This window comes from Gracilinanus agilis, chromosome 2, assembly GCF_016433145.1.
Source record: "Gracilinanus agilis isolate LMUSP501 chromosome 2, AgileGrace, whole genome shotgun sequence".
In the NCBI taxonomy this organism is placed as follows: Eukaryota; Metazoa; Chordata; class Mammalia; order Didelphimorphia; family Didelphidae; genus Gracilinanus; species Gracilinanus agilis.
The window spans coordinates 5,420,222-5,439,974 of record NC_058131.1 but is presented as its reverse complement, the minus strand read 5'-3'; positions in this window follow the sequence as shown (position 1 = coordinate 5,439,974).

Below are 19,753 nucleotides of genomic sequence, written 5' to 3'. Positions count from 1 at the left end.
CCCTTCTTGGGGCTCCAGCTCATCCCCAGGACGCCGTCACTGGTCCTTGCCACTGTGCCGGGTTCTAGTCCTCCGCTGGGTCCAGGCGCCCCCAGGGGCATCTCCTTGGGGTCCTCATGCCTCGTGCAGAGGGCGGGGAGCTGAGATTTGTCCTCCCTGAGGTGAACAATAACATTGGAGGTCAGGAAGTCTCTTCAGGGAAACTGAGGCCGCTGCTGCTTGGGCACCACCTGGTGGCAGCTCTGAGACTCCAGAGGGTCCCAGGCAAACCCTCCCCAGGGCTGTGGAGACCCTCTCCAGGCACCGACTTCTCTAGGCAGATGGCCCGGGAACAGCCCCCTCCAGGGCTGTTTGTCTCCATATTGTTCCTAACTGTGCCAAGTTGAGCACCCGCCGTGGCCATGTGCTGGGAAGGAAGCTGGGAACAGCACAAACCTGGAACCCCAGCGGCTGACAGGAGGTGTGGAGTACAGCAGCGCCCCCTCTTTTCACCGGGAGCCCAGCTTTCTCCCGGCCTTTTCTGAGCCATCTCTGCTGGCCAGATTCATTTGCCTCTTGTGAGGTCTCAGCAAAGTCTCCCCCTTTCACAAAGGGCTCTCTTGGGGCCTTTCTCCCCCCTCCTCAGAAAGTCCCCCCCATCACCCATCTTTCCCCCTCGGGTTACTCACAGCCCTTTCATTAAAGTCTGTCTCAAACACCCGCCCAGAGTCCCCGGATTGCCTGGTGGGGAAGGAAGGAACCTGCCGGCTACTGAACACCTGCTGCGTGCCGGCACCGTGAACTCTCAACAACCACCCCAGAACAACGGGTGACGCCCATTTCACAGCTGAGGAAACTGAGGCCAACTCTGAATCCATTACAACTCTTGGATGGACTTATATTGCCTTCTCTGGTATTAGCCGCAGTAACAGGCGCAGACCTGGCTGTTACTTGGAGGATGTTCCTGATTTGGGATTAAAACTGCGCCCCTCCCCCTTCCCATAAGCCAGTCAGCGCCCATCCTGGGACCTCGGATCACGGGGAGAACAAGGAGGAGTCACTACAACCCCGAGTCCATCCGCCCAAAGCCACCAGGAAGTGGCCGGCATCTCTCTGTGTCCGTCTGCTGTCGCTCTGGTCGCCTGCGGAGCCGGAAAGTGTCCAGAGGCCTGCGCTGGGCATCTCTGCCCCATCCTTCCCTCAGGCGCTGGGCAGGACACCGACATCATCCCTTGGAGACATTCCAAAGAAAGCGCCTTCGAGGATTTCCTTAGCAACATCCAGAGGCGGCCCCTGCGGACGGCTCTGCAACACCAAGCACAGAGCAACCTGGCAGCGGGATCTCTGCAAACGTCTTGGAGAGTGAGTGGGCGGGGCCTGGAAAGCGGACTTCCGGCCTGAGGGAAGCTTCCTGGTGTGGTTCCACCCCGCTGTGCGTGCACGCGTGTGCGTGTGCGCAGCCTGTGCACGTTTCCTATATAGAATGCGGCTTTCTGTCTGTGTGTGTTTATAGAGAGGGCTGGGCCTGGAGGCAGGGAGATCTGGGTTCAAATGCGGCCTCAGACACCTCTTCCTAGCCGTGTGACTTCCCTCTGCGGGCCTCAGTTTCCTCATCAGGAAAGCGAGCCGGAGAAGGAAATGGCCGACCCCCCCCTGCCCCCCCCAGCATCTCCGCCAAGAAAACCCCAAATGGGCTCGCCAAGAGGAAAACCACCACCAAGAGGTCAGCAACCAAGTGGAAAACCTTCCTTTTACAGCAAGTAAGTGAGATTTGAACCCAGAACCTCGAGCTCTCGCCCTAATGCTTTTCTATTGCATGAACTTAAGCGCCTGCTCTGTAGGAAGCTCCGTGTTACCCGCGGCGCTCCCCGGCGCCAGGCACTGGGCGTCGTTGGGGATGGAGCTTCCTGTGCTCACACTCACTCACACCCACTCTCACACCCACTCTCACACCCACACACAGTAAATACGGGAGGATCCGAGGGGAGGGGAGGTGGGGGGGGGCAGCTGGAGGGAAATCGAGGATTCCCAGAAATTCAGGCTTAGGAGAGAGCCCGCTCCAGGCCCCGGGTAGGTGTCCTGTTAAAGTCAGGGATAGGAAGTGAAGTGTCCTTGGGCAAGTCATTCTTCCTGAGCCTCGGTTTCCCCACCTGCCAAGTGGGGCTGGGGACAATCTCCTGCCTACACCCCCCGGAGGGGACGAGGGCTCCGAGGGTCTCTGGGCTGCTCCTCCTGTCTGGAGGGCTGAGCCTGGAGGGGCCGGGCAGGCCACAGCCACACACAGCCCGTGTTCCGCTTCCCACGAGGATGTGCCAAGCATTGTGCCGTCCTTTGTACCCACCGAGGAAGGGGCGAAGGCGGCTGAGAGCCGAGCTCGCCAGAGCCAGAGCCAGGAGCCTGGACGCCAGAGGCAGGCAGAGTCGTTCCTGATGTGAGAAGATCGAACACCAAAGACGGCTCTGCTGGGGATGAAGGGACGCCCTGACCCAGGCGGGGGGGATGGAGGGGAGAAATCGGACACTGAACTGGGGGGCACCAGAACGCCGGAGGCCCTGCTGGGGAGGGGGCGAGGGGGGGCGGGCTGGGAAGAGGCTCAGATGGCGAGGAGGCAGGGGCCGCCCTCCATCTGTGGCTTCCCTTTGAATGATTCTGTTTCTCCTCCCCGGGAGGAGCGAAAGTGCTGTCAGAAAGGAAAGAGAACCGGTTCGAGGGTGGCACCGTCTCCCCTCGTGGGGGAGGACGTGGCCGCTCTCTCAGTGGCAGGGCCGGGGGACGAAGGCCCAGCTGCCCTGCCCTCAGGAGGCTTCCAGGCCCACCCGGGGCTCCCTGCCCGGTCTTTAGCCAGACAGAAAGGGGAAGGGCTCAGGGAAGGGGGCACTCGGTGCTGTGCGGCCTCCGCCAGGCTGCCAGCATGGTCCAGAGAGCATCTCTTCAGATCTCCCCACAGCCCCGCCGGGCATGTCGATCCCCATTTTACAGAAGAGGAAACGGAGGCTCCGGGAGCCCCAGTGGCTCGCCCCACATTACAGAGCTGGGAAGGGTCAGAAGCAGGGTTCGACCCAATCCAGCAGCCAAATGGATCTTCCAGCCCAGGGCCGGCACCGAGGATCAGAATGGCGCTGCCTCGTCCAACGCACAGGATTATAGGAGCATCCGTGGAGAGATGGGCGGAACCCCAGGCCTCTTCTCAGCCAGCCCCGGCATGGTTCAGAGGAGGAAACTGAGACCCAGGGCAGGCAGGCAGGCAGGTGGGTGCGGGCAGAGCCAGGGCTCCCAGACTCCACAGCCTGCTGCTCCTCCAGCCTCGATGGTGCCCCTGCCCTGGCGGCGCATGGCAGCCTGCTTTTGCCCACCATCCTTCTCTGTGCTGCCTACACGAGTCCTCTGAGCCAGAAGGCCCAGGCAGCCTCTGAGTCATCACCAGGAAGGTGCTGGCATGACAGGGCCAGCTTCAGTGCCAATCCCCGAGTACACTGCCTGGCAGCTAGAGCCAATTCTGGCATGCTCTCCCCTCCTCCTCCTCTTCCTCCTCAGCTGGGCTCCAGCTCATCTTCCCTTTGCACCGATGGACTAACTCCCTGGGTTCACTTTCCCGGTGTGGATGGCCTCTTTGAGATCGCTGGGGGCTCCCCTGGGTGCAGGGAGGACAGCATTTGTGGGTGCTCTGCTGGGACTCTGCTCACGATGCTTGTCCGCTTGGGTGGCCCCTTATCCTCCTAAAAGGGAGCCTGGCACCGAGTGGGCATCCAGTCAGTGTTTGGGGCCTTACAGGGAAACCGATTCTGACTTTAAGCAGCGAAGGACGCCGCGAGCCCTGGCACGATCGCCCAGCGGCACAGCCGGGTCTCCTGGCAGCGTCCACTGCAGAAGCCCATTGCGCTGCCTGCTCAGGCCAGACGCCCTTTAGCAGACTCGTGTGGGGGCTGCAGGCGTCACTGCTCGCGCCCATTTTGACGCACCGCCTGGTGACTCAGCCACAGCCGGGGCATTGCCCTGCGTCCAAGCACCGGCCCATGTCAAAGAGGAGCGATTGTGAGGCCTTGGCTCCGGGGCTGAGGGAGGAAGAGGAGGCAGCGTGTGGACTCCCCCTGGCCGTGGGCCACGGCGTCCCACCCGCTGAGGCCGGTGGGGCTGGGGAGTTCTCCAAGGGAAGAAGCCACAGGGGGACCTCAGTGTTCCTTCTGCCCTTTGACCGTGAGTGGGAAGTGAGGCACGGTGAGAGGCGGAAGGTCACAAGCCCCTCGAGGGCCCGTGTGTGCTGGCCCGACCCGGGAGGGAGAGAAGCGGAACAAAACGGAGCAGGAGAGGGGCTGGGATGCTGGGAAGCTTCTGCTGACTCTGTGCTGGGCACCGGACCCTCCTAAGGGCCAGGGATGCTGGGACCACAGAGAAACAAACCCACAGAGCCCGGGAGGCGGGTGCTTTGCCCTCCCACGAGAGCCTCTATGGAAGACCTTGGCTCTCGGGCAAGACTGTCCGTGTCTTCTCTGGAATTCCAGCTGACCCAGCGATTGCTGGCCCTGAACCAAAGGAGGACTCTGGGACTCAGTTTCTTTGTTGGTAAAATGGGGAGATGGAGCCAGACTCTCTAGAGACCCAGAGGTGCCGATCCCACGGACTCCCTTCCATCGGCTTACCTCGCGGGCCCCAACAGTGTGCTCTTCCCAGAACGGTGGCTCCCAAGGAGAACAAAGACAAGGAAGAGTGCAGGGACCCCAAGGCTATGGGCGAGGACGCCGCGTTCACAAGCTCAGCACAGCTGATGGGGCGGCCTTTGGAGTCTGGGCCCGGGCATGGCTATCGCCGAGGGGGCCTCCCATCTCTCCAGTAGTTCTGAGACCCACAAACCCGTTGGACACTCAGAACGTTGAGCCAGAGTCTCTGGGGAGTCTCACCCACTGAAGGCTGCTTGTGGGAGATGACCACAAAGCTTAGGGCCCGAGGAGGAGCCCTGACCCCCAGCCTCCCGGGCAGCTCCTCCTTACCTTAACCCGGGCCCTTGTTTGAACCCCTGTCCTTCCACAGAATCAGTTCCATGTATCAGTTCGAAGGCAGAGGAGCAGTAAGGGCTAGGCAAGGGGGCTTAGGTGACTTGCCCCGGGTTACTCAGCGAGGAAGTGTCTGAGGCCAGATTTGAACCCAGGACCCCCATCTCCAGGTGTGGCCTCTCACCTTAACCTCTGCTCTTCACCTGGGGTCCGTGACCTTAAAAACCTTTTTCTTTGATAACCGGGCTTTAATTCTAATTCTAATTTGAATCATCTCAACATTCTACATTTACCAGTCTTATTCTGGGAGGGGGTCCAAGAGCCACCGAAGAGCAGGAGCCCCTCATCTGGGGAAAGGGCTGGGGAATGGGAGTCTTCCATCGCGTCTCTCCCTCTCCCCAGGCTGCTGATGATGCTGGCTCGCCCATCGATTCATGGGGCCGGAGCTTCCTTCCAGCTGGGCTGGTTAAGCTGCTCCCACCTGGTCACTGTACTCACAGGAGGGAGGAAGGGTCACGTACACTCTTGGGGAGCCCGTCTGCCCGGCCCCCTTTGTCAGATGGGAGTCGGGGGGCTTTCCTTTCTGGCTAATCAGGCAGTCTGCTCAGGTGGTGCCGGGCGCCCAGGCCATTGCTGGAAATAAGGTCCGGATGGGCTCAGGCCTGCCCTGCAGCCTCTCAGGACCTCTCCAGACTGAAGGCCCTTTGGGCCTTCTCTGCCCCCCGGCACCCATCCAGGGCACCCCCTCTGAGCTCAGAAGTCAAAGGGAGCCGGGAGCATCGGCCCAGCCGAAGAGTCATTCCAGAGTTCTGAACGAGCCCAACAAAGCGCAAAGCTCGACGCCATCCCCCCAATGGCTCCCATCTCTGCCGTTGAGGGCACGGTTTGAAGGCTCTCCAGTGCCGACCTGCCATGACGAGGGGTTTCTTGGTGTGGAACATGGAGGTGTCTCATCTCCCTCACAGGGACGGGGTCTGGTTAACTGAGCTGCCATTCCAGTTGGAGGAGTGTAGAGAGACAATAAGGGGGTGGGTGGGGTGGGTTCAAGAGCCAGTGAAGGAGATGGAAAGGGAGCCGTAAGAACCCAGAGCAAAGCCAGAACATCCAGCCAGTGAATTCACCAGAATGCCGCCGGGCCGTTCTTCAGGGATCCAGCCTGGCAGCGATTAAGCCTTAGCTGGACCAGCTTATTTTCTAGATGTCGCTCACCCCTCGGCTGTACAATGTATGTGTCTGGCAGGGGCCAGGGGAGGGGGAGGCAGCTTTAATCATGTCTCTGAGTCCTTCAGCCTCCATGTTCTCTGTTCTCTGTGGTCACTGTTCTCCCAGATCCAACGTTCTGGACTCCTCATCCTCGGGTCCCTTTTGCCTCTGATGAGCCAGAGTCCTGGATTCAAGCCTTTCCTCGTGGACCCCCTCACAGGCATTGCTGAGCCTCCGCAGGCTTCCTCATCCAGCACCCTTCGGGGATCAGCCCAGAATCAGGAGGCCGGGGGTCAGGGTCCTCACTCACCCCGCTTTGGCTTCTCCCAGAGGGCTCTCTTCTCTTGCAGAGAATACGGGGTGCTCAGAAACTCCCGATTCAGATTCCTGACCTTCCATGTCCCCAATCCCCAGGAGCAGGGAGTGTGGAATGGAATCGTCTTTGGGCAGGGCTTTCCCAAGCTGGAAGGGCTCTGCACAGGCCGGTGGCCATCATTTGCACTCACCACACCCAATTTCTGGTGGTTTCCTCTTCCAAACCCCTTTCTTTTCTTTTTTTCCTTCTCATTCAGTTCTTGGCACCTCTGCCTTCTCTCCTTCCTTCTCCCAAGAAGCTGACAATAGCCAGTCAGACAGGACTTTGGAGAATGGAGCCCTTCATCTGGTGCTTGGGGAGGTGGGGTTACGTCTTCTCTTCAAGGAGGCCCCCAAAGGCATGGGCTCTGGGCTTGGTCGTTTGATGTGGAATACTCTTCCGGCCCTCACTGAAGGATAATAGCCATGGACCCATCCTGTGGTCAGGGACCTGAGGGTCAGAGAAGACATCTTGGAGTTCCTCTCTCCCTCCTGCCTCAGTGTCCCCACAAAGAATGATCAGGTAGCCTCCGGGGCGCCCCCTCTCTGCAGGATCACAGAAACCTAATGAGCAGAATTCGAGGTGAAGAGGATTGACTTGGGGAGTTCAGACAGCTTTGCACTTTTGTGGGGGAAAAGAAAGGAAAACTCTCAGTGGTCTGGTGATTCTCCATGGAGGGACGAGAGGAGATTTAAAGGGCAAACCTAAATCCCTTAACTGAATGGTCCGGGAGAGCCCTCAGAGCCTTCTCTCCTGCAGACAAGATCCTGGAGCCATTTGGGTTTGGGTTTGGTCGCAACTGGAGACGTCATCAAGTGTGTGGAACTTCAGGGTGAAAACTGCTCCATCCATGCAGATGTGCGGCTAGCCCGAGAGAGCTGCCGGGGATGCTGAGAAGTTAAATGATCCACCCAGAGTCACAGAACTAGTATGTGACTGAGGCAGGACATGACCCTTGCCAGGGCTGTGCTGGTAATATTTAACTACTGACTCTCCGGCGTGGGGGTGGTGGAATGACGTTCAACACGCTTTTCATTTTCATCTGCTTCTTAATGTTTTCTCCCCAACTTCCTTAAGATGAGATGATCAACAAAGCAGTCACTTAAGGCACTGCTTGTAGCTGATTTCTAGCATGTAGACGCTCTCCCTGAAAATTTAACAAGCGGCTCTCAACAGCCAGTGAGCTGGCTCCAGCATCCTTTTAATTGTTCTGTTCCTTAAACAAGATTCTGCCTTTAACTCTCCAGATATTTCTATTTATTTTGGAAGGGAAGACATGGCCTTGTCATTTCCCTTTTTTGGATCCAGTTTTAGTTTTAAAATATCCGTCTGGGAGCTTTCACTGCCACTGTGGACGTCATGAGGGCAGCACTTGAACCCCGCAGGTGTTGGTGAGACCTTGATTCCATCCAGAGACCTGCTCTCAGAGAACCTTGGGATGTCAGGCCAGTGAGTACAAGCTATGCCTCAGCAGGACTCCAGTCTATAGCTTTCCAAAGCAGTGGTCATCTCCTTTGAGTTCGGAAGCTCACTACCTGCCACTCTGGGAAGGACAGTTCTGATCATGATCCAGTTTGTACCTTACTGAATCTCCATCTGCCTCTGGTCAACTTCTCTCCATCTGACCTAGTCCCACCTCCTGGGGCCAAAGGGAGCCAGTCTAGTCCCTCTTCTCCGGGACAACTTTCCCCACCAAAGGTCCCATGCTTGGAAGTCTTCTCGTCTGCAGAGGAGATTCTGGAGTCGATCCTCCAACTCAGGGCTCAGGCTCCCCCAAATCTTCTACTTTCCAGACTGAGCACCCCCATTCCTTCGGACAATCCTCCCATGGAATGGTTTGTAGTCCCCTCACTCACCTGATATTTCTCCTTTGAACTCACTCTAACTTGTCGATGGCCTTCTTTAAAAGACCTCCCCAAGCTGAGCTCACGTTCCATGGACCAAGAGGGCAGTGAGACCATGGCCGCCCATTGCCTCCTGCGTCTCTGGCAAGGAGCTTCCCGGGAGTTTTCCCAGCTGTTCGCTTCCGTCTCAGTGAGGGGTGCCAACCCTCCAAGGTGCTGATGGAGCCTTGGCCCCCACCACCCCAAAAGCACAGGCGCCGACATCGGCCTTTTGGGACCCAAAGGATGAATTTCCCTTGAAACAAAGACACGAGAAGCTTCCAAAAAGAAAGACGCAGAGAGGGCTCCAGTGACCCCCAACCCCACCAAAGGGTGCTGCCAAGTGGGAGCACCCACAGAATGGGGTGGCATTCCCCAGACAGCGCAGCCTCTGTTCATGGAGGGCTTTTCTTTCTAGCCTAGTGAAGGTCCAAGGAGGGGATGCTCTCTGGGCACGGAAGGGAATTGTTACTCTTAGGGAGCATCGGGTGCCAGAACTGGGGAGAACTTGGGAGCTGAGAACATGGAGCATCCGAGCTTGGAGGGAACTCGGAACACAGAACAGAGAAGGTCAGAGCTGGGAGAACCCAAGAAATGGAACAGATTAGCGCTGGGAAGACCTTAGGACACAGAACAGAGAAGGTCAGAGCCAGGAAGGATCTTAGAACATAGAACATGGAATTTTCAGTTTCCATTTGGAGAGTTCTGAGAATCGATCACTTGGAATGTTGGACCCCTAAGAGATCCCGAGGGCCGACTCCTCACTGTATCCCTTTATACAGTTGGGGAACAGGACGTAACCTGTTTCCTGCCTAAAGGGTGGCGGAGGGAGGACAGCAGCTAATCCCGACCTCTGAGCTCCGGGCTCTTTTCTGGTATTTTAATTTCCCTTTTCTGTGCTTTCTTGATGTTTGCCTGCCTTTTCACCTCATCATCATTTCCCAATGAGGACCCCCTCAGGAGACATAAGAATGGGCCAACTGGTCGACCTATTGGCTATGGCCAAAAACCACAACAAATAACCTGTGCTCTGCAGGTGAGGTCTTCCGGCTCTCTCACAAGTGACCCACAGAGTCCACCCTGATTCCCCCAAGACCCTGCCGGCTCCCTTGGTGGTCCCCGGTGCCCCTGGGTTTCAGGGCTGGCTGCCGGGGGATGACACAGCAGGCTGGACCTTGATGTTGGGCTGAGGACCTCGGAAGGCACGAGGATGCTGCCCAGGACCCTTCCTGGGTGACGCTGAGTGGAGGAGTTCCCTGGGCAGAGGCTGCCTCCATACAACAAGCCATCTGCGCCTCACACACATTGCCGTGTTCAGAGAAGCTCCAGTTGGTTGGAAGGAGTCTCAGCTGGTGTCTGCATTGGGGGGAGTCTCCGAGGAGAGCTGGATGATCTAGCCGGGTAGAAAATGGCTCTCTGAGGTCAGACCATGCGTGGCTGCTCTCCTCCTACTGGAGGGTGATGACAGCAGATGGCGTTTACAGAGTACTTTTAGGGTTGCAAAGGGCTTTACAAATGTGATCTCATTTGATCCTCCCAACCTCCCCGGCATGTAGGTGCATCTATGTCTTCATTTTACAGAGAAGGGAGCTGAGGCAGTCAGAAGTGACATAAAGAGTAACTGAGGTCACATCTGAACTCAGGTCTTTCTCCTCCCCAGGCCAAAGCTTCATCCACTGAACAGCTGGGGTCACGGTGGATAGAGCCGCATTTCTTACAAATTGAAGGTTGGAGCCGCCCTGGGGCATCAAAGCAGCCAATGGGCGCCATTTTCCCAGTGTCCCATTTTGGTCAATCTTGGAATATCTCAAATCTTTTCCTAATGATTCCATGTGAAGGGGGGATCTGTGATCAGCGCCCTTTGGTGTTGCTGCTGTAACTGTTGGGGGGGGCCAGAACCCTCCCCCTTACGAGGCAGCAGACTCCACAGCCCTGCCATGGCCTGCCCCTGGCCCTCCCTTGGGAGCTTCCTATTCCCTGAGACACGACAATGATGAAAAGAGGCTGATGAACGGTACCCTCCGAAGGCTTCTAAGTGTTGGAGTGAAAGGAGGAATCCCTTGATGACGTGTCCCATTGCCTTGTTGCCCGCCCCGACCTTCAGTAACCATCGCCCTGATTGGTCAGCAGCCATCAACACGGAGACAGGACCTGTTATCAGCAGAGATTCTGATGGGGAAGACTCAGGTGAGGGCACTTTTAGCAATAAAGCCTTTTTAAGAAAGGCATCTTCACTGCTTTTTTTTTTAACCCTTAACTTCTGTGTATTGTCTCATAGGTGGATGAGTGGTAAGGGTAGGCAATGGGGGCCAAGTGACTTGCCCAGGGTCACACAGCTGGGAAGTGTCTGAGACCAGATTTGAACCCAGGACCTCCCGTCTCTAGGCCTGGCTCTCCATCCACTGAGCAACCCAGCTGCCCCTACACTGCTTTTTTAGACAGGATCTTCTTGCCCACTTCATAGACAACAGTGTAGTGGAAACATGGCTTTTATGTGCTCTGGGAAACCAAAAAATTCATGGGACTCCTTTTATCACGATGGTCCAGAGCTAAACCAGCCATATCTCTGGAGTCGGCCTGTATAGAATTTGGAGGCAGAAGACACGAGTTCTAATCCTGACCTGGGCCCTTGCTACCCATGTGGCCTCGGTTGGATGGGAAAGAACGATGTATTTACTGACGAGGTCTTGGCCCTACAGGAGTTCCCTGACTGGTGGTAGAGGTGAGCTCGGGAGGAACAGGTAGAAACACAGGACAAGCCTTTCTATCTCGACTGCCATTATTCAACCATCATGATACCAGTCGGATATCATGGGCAAAGTTAACCCGGCCAAGCAGGGAGTGCAAACAGCAGCATCTCCATTTTACAGATGGGGAAACAAAGGCACAAAGATGGACTGACTTTTCCAAGGACCCTGGCTGGTAAGGAGCCACGGGAGAACTAGACTCTTATTCTCTGGACCCCAATTCCAGAACCCATTCTCAACCCTGGAGGGTCACAAAGCCCCAGCTCCTCCGGAGGGGACTCCGCCTCAGCACCTAGGCCAGATGCCCCTGGGCATTCTTGAATGGGAAAGTTCTGTAGCTGCGCCATGATGGAAATCCCTGATTGGGCAGTTTGGGGGACAGCAGGAGAGTTTAGGGGCTTCTCAGAGGCCTCGGCCAGCTGCGGCCCTGCTCTTGGTCTCCTCTCTGCCTGAGTCACTGATTTTCTCTTCCTTCTCTCTCCTGCCCTTTCCCTTCCTCCATCTTCTTTGCTCTCTCATTCACCCCTTCTTTCTCTCCCTCCTCTCTCTCTCTTTCCCTTCCCTTCTCTCCCCTATCCTCTGTCTCTGTCTCTCCCCCTCCCTTGGCCTCTCTTCTCCCCTTCTCCCCTCCCCTCCCTCCTCTCTTTCCCCTTCCTTCAGTGTCTTCCTCTCCACGCGGGCCTTCCTGCCTGGCCCAGAGGCCCCCGGGGGAGCCTAATTATGGCCAGAAGGGCCTCATCTCCCACATGGTTCCTATTTTAGCTCCCGTTGACCCTTGGGGTCTTTGGCCAGAGAAGAGGCTCTTTGTGTGTGTTTTCACTCCCACTGTTGGGGCTCCAGCTGGGGGAGGGAGGAATGGGGGGTGGCTTTGACCTGGGCAGTCCTGGGAAGCCTCACGTTGGAGGTCAGGGAGGCTGGAGCAGGCTCTCGGGCCTTGGCTCAGTCACCACAAACAGGCCTGTCAAAGGCAAATGTTTCCAAGCATAACATTGATTCCCCGATGGATGGCTGCCCCGCTCGCAGACTAGGCTCACTCCAGCAGAGGCAGGCTGGGAAGCCAGTGTGGTTTGGACCATGACCCACCACCAGAAGTTCTGTCCTTCAAGGCCTAGCCTGGGCCCGCCTCCTCCAGGGAGCCCTCCCTGACCATCAGCCCTCAGAGAGCTGCGCCCACTCGAAACTACTGTGGAGTCTCTCCCCCTCACTGCACACTGGCTTACTCTGTCTGTAGCGGGAGTCCCAGCACCCGGTGAGGCAGAGCGGGAAGAGCCCTGGGTTTGAACGGATGCGTCCTAGCTCAGTCCCATACAATCCGTGTGGCCTTTGGAAACAGGCCTCCCCTCCGGGGCCCTTGGCTTTCTCAACCATGAAACGAGGGGCGCACAGGAGGGGACGCCCACAGGCCCCTGTGCCTCCAGGCCTGCCTGCGAGCAGGGAAAGGGGCCAGAAAGGAAACGTGATGGAGAAGATGAAGGAGAGACAGAGACAGAGAGACAAAGACTGAGAGAGACAGAGAGGGAGACAGAGACAAAGCCAGAGAAGGGATCTGAGATCGAATCACAGCACTGCTCCTCATGCTATTAAGGGGCCCTCACTCCTTTCTGGGTCTGCTCATCTGTGAAGTGATGGCGTGGGGGGTCTCCATGGGCTTTGCTGTCCCAGGATGCAAACAACCTCACGCATCCACCAGGGAGGGTCTTGGTAATAATAATCAAATAACAGGCAGTGTCTCTATTGAGTTTTAAGGTTGGCCATGTAGTTTATGTCTCTCTCCTCATAACTATCCCCATTTTACAGATGAGGAAACTGAGCCTGAAAGAGGCTGTCCCCGGGGGTTCGCTTGGTCAGGGAGGGTCTTGGTGTCCGGGCTGTGCAGGCCATTCTGGAGGACCAGCCCCTGCAGGGTGAGGTTTGCTGAGCCTCTTCAGGGCTGCTCGTCCATCCTGGCTATCCACCTGCCAAGAGGCTGTCGCACGGGCAGGGCCACACTGCAGTCATTCATCTGGGAAAATGGACTGCGGGTCGGTGGAGGGTAACCCCAGAGCTCAGAGTCCCTGGTGAGCCGGGGGCGCCCGTGCAGACTTGCCCCTGTGGAACAGGCAGCCCGATTAAACATGGGAGGCGCCGAGGTCATCCCCGGCATCGCAGGCATCTGCCGTCCTCCCGACTCTTGGCCTGCCGCTGGACATCGATGACTATGGAGTGGGAGGGGGGGGGCGACTGACAGCTTGGTGCCCCCCGGACGCTCCCAAGGGAAGGACAAGGAACAGCAATGACAGACTTTTAGGAAGCGCTTGGAGCTCAGCAAGCGCTTCTCATTCAGGGAGAGCCCCCAACGCCAGCCAGGCTGGGAGGAAGCTGCTATGGTTTTCTTATGCAGTTATTACAGATAAGGAAAGAGAGGCTGAAAGTCCAAGTGACTTGCCTGGTCCCGCCTTCTGGCCTCTGATCCTCAGGAAGTTTTCCCTAACATCAAGCTTAAATTTGTCCCACTTCCTTCCCCTGTTTTTTTTTTTTTCCCTGGGGCTGACCTCTGGAGCTCAGGAGAACAAGAGATTTCTCCCTAGCACCCAGGTTTGCCATCAGTAAGTCTTGTGTTCAAATCCAGCCTCACATACTTGCTAGCTGTGTGACCCTGGGCAAGTCACTTCCTCTCTGGTTTCCCTTTCTGGAAAATGTAAATAATAATAGCACTTCCCTCCCAGATTGTGAAAATCAAAAGAGTTCGTTATTAGTATACACCTTATTTATTATTATTATACACATATACATAATATATACATATTATTAGTATACACCTTATTTATTGTTAGTATACAAGCCTTAGTATACACCTTGGGGCATTGTCAGTGCTATTATTATTAATATTTGCCAGTAACTTGAAATAGCCATCATCAGCCTCCTGACCCTTCTCTGCTTGGGGATGGGGTGGAGGAAGAGTCCGGCTCCTTTAGGCAGCTCTCCCTCCCCGAACAGTGAAGAACCTCCACATCTGAGCTCAGGGAGTCAGAGTAGGGGACTGGGGGGCCTCCCTCCTGGAAACTCTGCCTCTCCTAATGAAGCCTCAGTGCAACCTCCCAAGCAGGGATCACACAGGAGAACCTCAGGAAGTTGCCTCATCAAAGGGCCATGGCTGGGGCAGCCTGGGCAGAGATGGGGCACCTGGAAGGCCATCTGGGCACTCTGTGAGCATCCTGAGAGGTCAAGGGAGAGTGAAGAGGGGGTCCAACAACCTGGGCAGACCCCCTGGACAGATCTTCTAGGATGGACGGTTGGCTGCCATCTTCCTACCTGGACATCTCAGCCCCCCCAGTATACCAGTGTCCCAAGGCAGACACTGGCCGGTGGAGTCGGAGCTTTCTGGCGGGCTGCTGTTGGAGCATCTGGAGGCTGACTTCTTGGGCCATGGCGGGAGGCTCTCTGTGGATTCCTGCTCAGCCGCCTCTGGAGCCTCGTCCGGGATGCCCCAATCTTTCCTGCCCCTGATGGGCCGAGTTTCTCTCTTTGGAGCCTCTTGTGCCTGGTCCGTGTGGTCAGTGCTGGGTATGCCCCAGGCTCCCCCCTCTCCCTGGCAGCACCTGCTTTTTCCTCCAGGCTCAGGGATGACAAAACAGAATTTCTGCGTGTTTTTGGGGTGTCGGACTATGCTTCCCTCTTCATTCCCATATGTTCCTTCCCATACATACATGTGAGATGGAGGCTTGCTGGGGAGGGGAGTGGGGTGGGGTGAGCCACCAGGAGGTCTGGGAGCACTGCCGGAGTCTTGGACGGAGGATTCCCTCCCTGGTGGGGGCCCTTCTCCGGGCTCTTGGTCCAGGTGGCCAGAGGGGGAGCAGCAGAAAAGGTGTTCTGGCCAGAGGAGGCATCCCCACTGGAAGAGGGGCCAGGCTGGGCCGGGCACTGCTGGGAGCCAGTCTACCTGCTCACGCCTGGACTCTGTCCCTCCATCTCGGGCATTGACGAAGCGCCTTCCATGTCCCAGACAGCACACAGGGCGCTGGGCAAGGGAACATGCGAGGATCCCCCCTTCCTGGCCTGAATGCCTGAGCAGAGCACCAGCTTCCTCAGGCTGGCCGTTGGGGCCCAGAAGGCCTCGTGTTCTCCCTTCAAACCATGTGCAGCCTTCGAGGCTCAGCCCCAAGGCGGTCTCTGTCACAAAGCAAGAGGGATTGTGGGGCTCCTGGAGGGACCTTCCGCAGGAAAATGGTGAGAAATTGGGAGGATTTGGACAGTGAGAAGTTAGTGGTGGGAGCTGGGTGACACCCCCCGCCCCCCGGTACCATCTCAGGGCTCCATTCTGAATAGGCTCCCTTCCTGCCCACTCCATGGTGGGCCTCATCCAGATTCTGTCCTGTGAGGAGACAAACGATGGCACTGTTCGAACCTGGCCCCATGTGGCTGGGATGCTGGACCCCCGTCCTGCTCCTCAGGGACCTTTCACGGAGGCCCCAGATGCTGACCAGAAAGGCAGCTGGAGCCCTAATGCTGGCTCTCCTCTCGGGGCTCCTGTCTCCAGCCTCTCCTCCACACAGTTGTCCCACACAAGACGTAGCTGTCTTACTTCTGCTCCAGAACCCACAATGGCTCCCGGCTACCCCCAGGATCCAATTCGTCCTGTCTGTTGGAATTCTAGCAAGGTGGCTTCAACATGTAATGCCGCCTTCTTCGTACATCTGTTGTACAGGACTGCGCCCTGTGCTTTCTCTGGTCACGTGGCATCCCTTTACAGTACCTCATCTCCTCCCTCTATGCTTTTGCCCAGCCAGCACCTGCCTTCCTCCCCTTGGCCTCTTAGCATCTGAAAGTTCACCTGACCCGAGTCAGCAGCTCCTCCTATGGATGGCTCCCCTGGGGTCAGGGCCCCCTCAGAAGTCATTCAGCCCCCTATTGGGTCTGTCCTGGCATGGCTTTGCTGTGTACAAATGGCTTCATCCTAAAGGAACAGAAGCTCTCTGAGGGCAGAGAATGGGGCCATGTGGGCCTCCTCATCTTTGGCTCTCTACAGAAAAGGAAATTGGGGCTCCACTTAGGAGAGGGATTGGGAGGACTCCTTGGAGGCCCAGGACCTTGCATGTGGGGAGGCTGAGGTGCAGGGAGAGCAGAGAACTTGTCGAAGGTCACCCAAGCGGGAAGTGTCACAGGAGGATTTGAACACAGGGCTTTCTGCTGGGCCAGTCACACAGAGGGCCTCGGATTCCAAACTTGTCCCTTTCCCCAGGATGCCCCAAACCCTTTGTTTTTATAGAAGGGGAAGCTGAAGCAAGAAGTGAATGGACAGGGTCTGAGGTTACCCTCTCAGAAGGGGGCACCACCAGGATTAGCACCTGGGCTCACTCCTTCCTGCAGAGGCAGCTAGGTTTGGCCCTAGGCAGGAAGTTCCAATCCAGCCTCCACCCTCACTTTACAGATGGCCAGTTTGGGGGGTGGGGTGTGGAGGCTCACAAATCCAGGAGGCTGGAGGCCGTCCTTCCTCACAGATAAGGGGCCGAGGCTGGGAGAGGCCCCACAAGCCAGAGGAGGACATCCTCGGCCTCCAGACCCAGATCTCCAGCGGGGCTCAGCGCAGGGCCGCTCTCCCTGATAAATGAGGGAGGGATTATGGGGCCTCCCTGGAGGCCGCCTGGTGGTGCCAGGAGCAGGAGCGCAAGTTCTCAGAGAGGAGATTCCACACATTCCTGGGGTGGGGGGCGCCTACCGGAGCCCTGGGCAGCTACTGCAGCAGCGAGTAGGCCGGAGCCTCCCTGCACCACCACCCCACCCCCTGGCTGCACCTGCTCATGCCCCCGGAAGAGCAGCTGGAATGGTGCAAGCCCAGAGGCTCGGAAGGACAAGCGGGGACGGGAGTCCCAGCAGATACATGCTTTCCCCTGGGGAGGCCCAGCTCTGCCAATCCTGCCCAATAGCCAGGCTTATCCTCTTTATAAAAGCAGCTCTGGAGGGTCTGGGTTCGAGTCCCGGTTCTGCCACAGACTCCTTTCTTCTGAGGGGAGGCAGCAGGGCTTGGCAGGGGCCTCAGAATACAGACCAGAAGCCAAGGACTTATCGCTAAGGCCCAGGACAAAGGTCGCACATGGGTCTCCTCCCTCTCTTCTCCCTTTGTTTTTGCTCCTTTGCCAGAGATCTTGTCCATGGAACGCGCTTGGCAGCCCCGGGGAGAGCCATTTGTGGAGCCCTAAATGGGTTTCATGAGCTCGAGAACCTGGCCGGGAGAGGGGGGGGGTTTCCTGACCCTAAATCTGAGCATCGCCGGGCATCGCAGGCAGAAGCCAGCAGAGCCAAGAGAAGGGCCGCTTGGCTGGTTCTGAGCTGTTGTCCTTCCTGGCCTTTCCTGGCAGGGAGAGGCTTCTTCGTCATTGCGCCGGAAGCCTGGAGAGGATCTGAAGTCCACAGCAGGCACCTGATGGCATTGCCGGGGGGCACTGGCAGCCCTGTGGTGCTCCCCCAGACACAACAGCAGGGCCAGCAGTGTGCCCAGCAAAGATGGTGCTCAGCCTGGCAGCCCGGGGCACGGCGGCCTCACCGAGGGCCCTGGAGAGGGGAGCTGCCCTTCGGTGGGTGCCCCATGGAGGCGCTGTTGCGTCACCCGTGCCCTCTGCCCATTCTCCCAGCATGCAGAGGAGGGGATTCTGTTTATCACCTCCACGTTATACTCCGATTCAGTATCGCTTGTTCTACACAAGTGGGTCCCGTTTGGCCGGCCACTAAAGGGAGACACACTGGGTGGGGGGCGCTCCTGGCTGGGTGCTGAGGACGTGCCAGGACCCAGAGTGCCTAGAAGGGGGCCTGGAGAGGGACTGAGCTGGTGGCTCTGAAGCCCGGTCAGTCCTGCCGCAAAGGGGAAAGGAAGGGGGAGACGAGGGCCGGCTGGGCCGCTGCAGCTCCTCAGAACATTGGAGGAAGTGACAGGCAAAGGAAGTCCACAAGGCGTGTCTGATGAAACGGGGAGACCCCAGAGGGTGGCTGTGGCCGCGGGGCGGCCCGGGGAGAGCCTTCCCTGCCTGTGTGGGAGGGGGAGCTCGAAGGAGACAGTGCTGCGGGGTGGAGGCAGGTTCTGTGGGAGCCTGGAAAGGGGCCCAAAGTGTGTGCCCGGCCAAGGAAACTCATGTGATGGGGCGCACCCAGGGACAGGAAGGAGGGAGGCTCTGGGTCCAGCTCCAGACACCCCCCCCCCGCCCCGGCAGGGGAGCCTCAGGACATTGGAGGTGGGAGAACCTCAGGACGGTCCTTTCCTGAAAGGGGCCTCCGGGACGTCCGGCCTGAGAGCCAGAGGCCAGCCTCCGCCCCAGGAGAGGCCCAAGCAGACCCCTCCTCCCCCCTCAGGTCCAGGCTAAGAGGCGTTCTCGGTGGCCTCCGGCCTCTGCTGCTTCCTGGGTGCCACGGGGCACTCTGCCAACAGCATCTCTTATGCCCTACAGTGGGCCAGGCACGTCGCTGCCGGAGGGATGCCAAGGCTGTGGGCCAGACACGGAAACGGACTCTTCTGGCGATGCGCCCCGGACCCGACAGACCCTGTCAGAGCCCTCCTCGGGGCAGCATGTTGTGCCCGCTGTGCCCGCCTGGCATATTGGCCCTGCAGGTTCTCCTCGTCTGTCCTCCCTTTGTGCTCAGGAGACCTCAGGCAGCCCCCCTCGAGGCTCCTCTCTTCCCGGCCCTTCCCCCGACCCTCCCGTTCTCGGGGTGGCCCTTCTCTGGGCTCTCCCCAGCTTGGCGGTGCCGGGGCAGAGCGAGCAGAGATCAGGAAGATGCTGCTTCGGAGGCCGGAGCCCAGGCCGCCTGCACGGGGCACCGGCAAGGCTGAGCTCTGGAAGAGAGGCCTCGGCCTGAGCCTCGAGCGTCTGAGGTCCCCGGGCTGGCCGACATCGGAGGCCGGATGAGGCTCCCCCCGGGTTCTGCCGGCTGCGGCCCATCCCTCTGCCATGGGGCCTCTCCACGGGACGGAGTGTCAGGCTGGCCCACCTCAGCCACGAGACCCCCGACGGAGGGAGACATGTCGGGGCTGTGGACCCCCTTCCCTTCCCCCGGCTTCCAGCCCTGCCGGCACGATAGAGTTCAGGAGAGCCAGAAGCTGCGCAGTGTCGGGGTTTGGCCCGGCCTTGCTGGGTATTTGGTGAGCCGGACAGTGAGAGCGTCGGCGTGGGGACGAGGCCCAGAGGAAGAGCCGGGGCGGAGGGGGGGGAGGTTCAGGCTGACTTCCTGGGCTGCCTCGTGCGCTGGGAGGGCAGACAGAACTGAGGGCAGGGGGGGGGGGGTGAGTGTGAGGGGGGGCAAAGCCCGAGTGGGCACGGCAGGGCTGGGGGAAAAGACCCAACGAGGGGCTCGTGCTCCCCCGGGCCTGCTCCTGGCTGGCAGACTCTGGGCGCCGGCCTTTCCACACTGGGAGTTCCCTTTCTGGCCTCCCAGAGGCTGGCTATTGACATCCTTCCTTTTCCCAGCTTAAGTGCCGCCTCCTCTGAGGAGCCCGCCTGCCTTCTCATTGGCTGAGCAGAGCATCTTCTGGGCCTCTTGTCCTCCAGCGATGCTGCTGCCTCCTCTCTTAGAATGGAGGCTCCCTGAGGGCAGCGGAGGCTCCGCTTGGGTGTCTGTACTTCCGGGGGCACG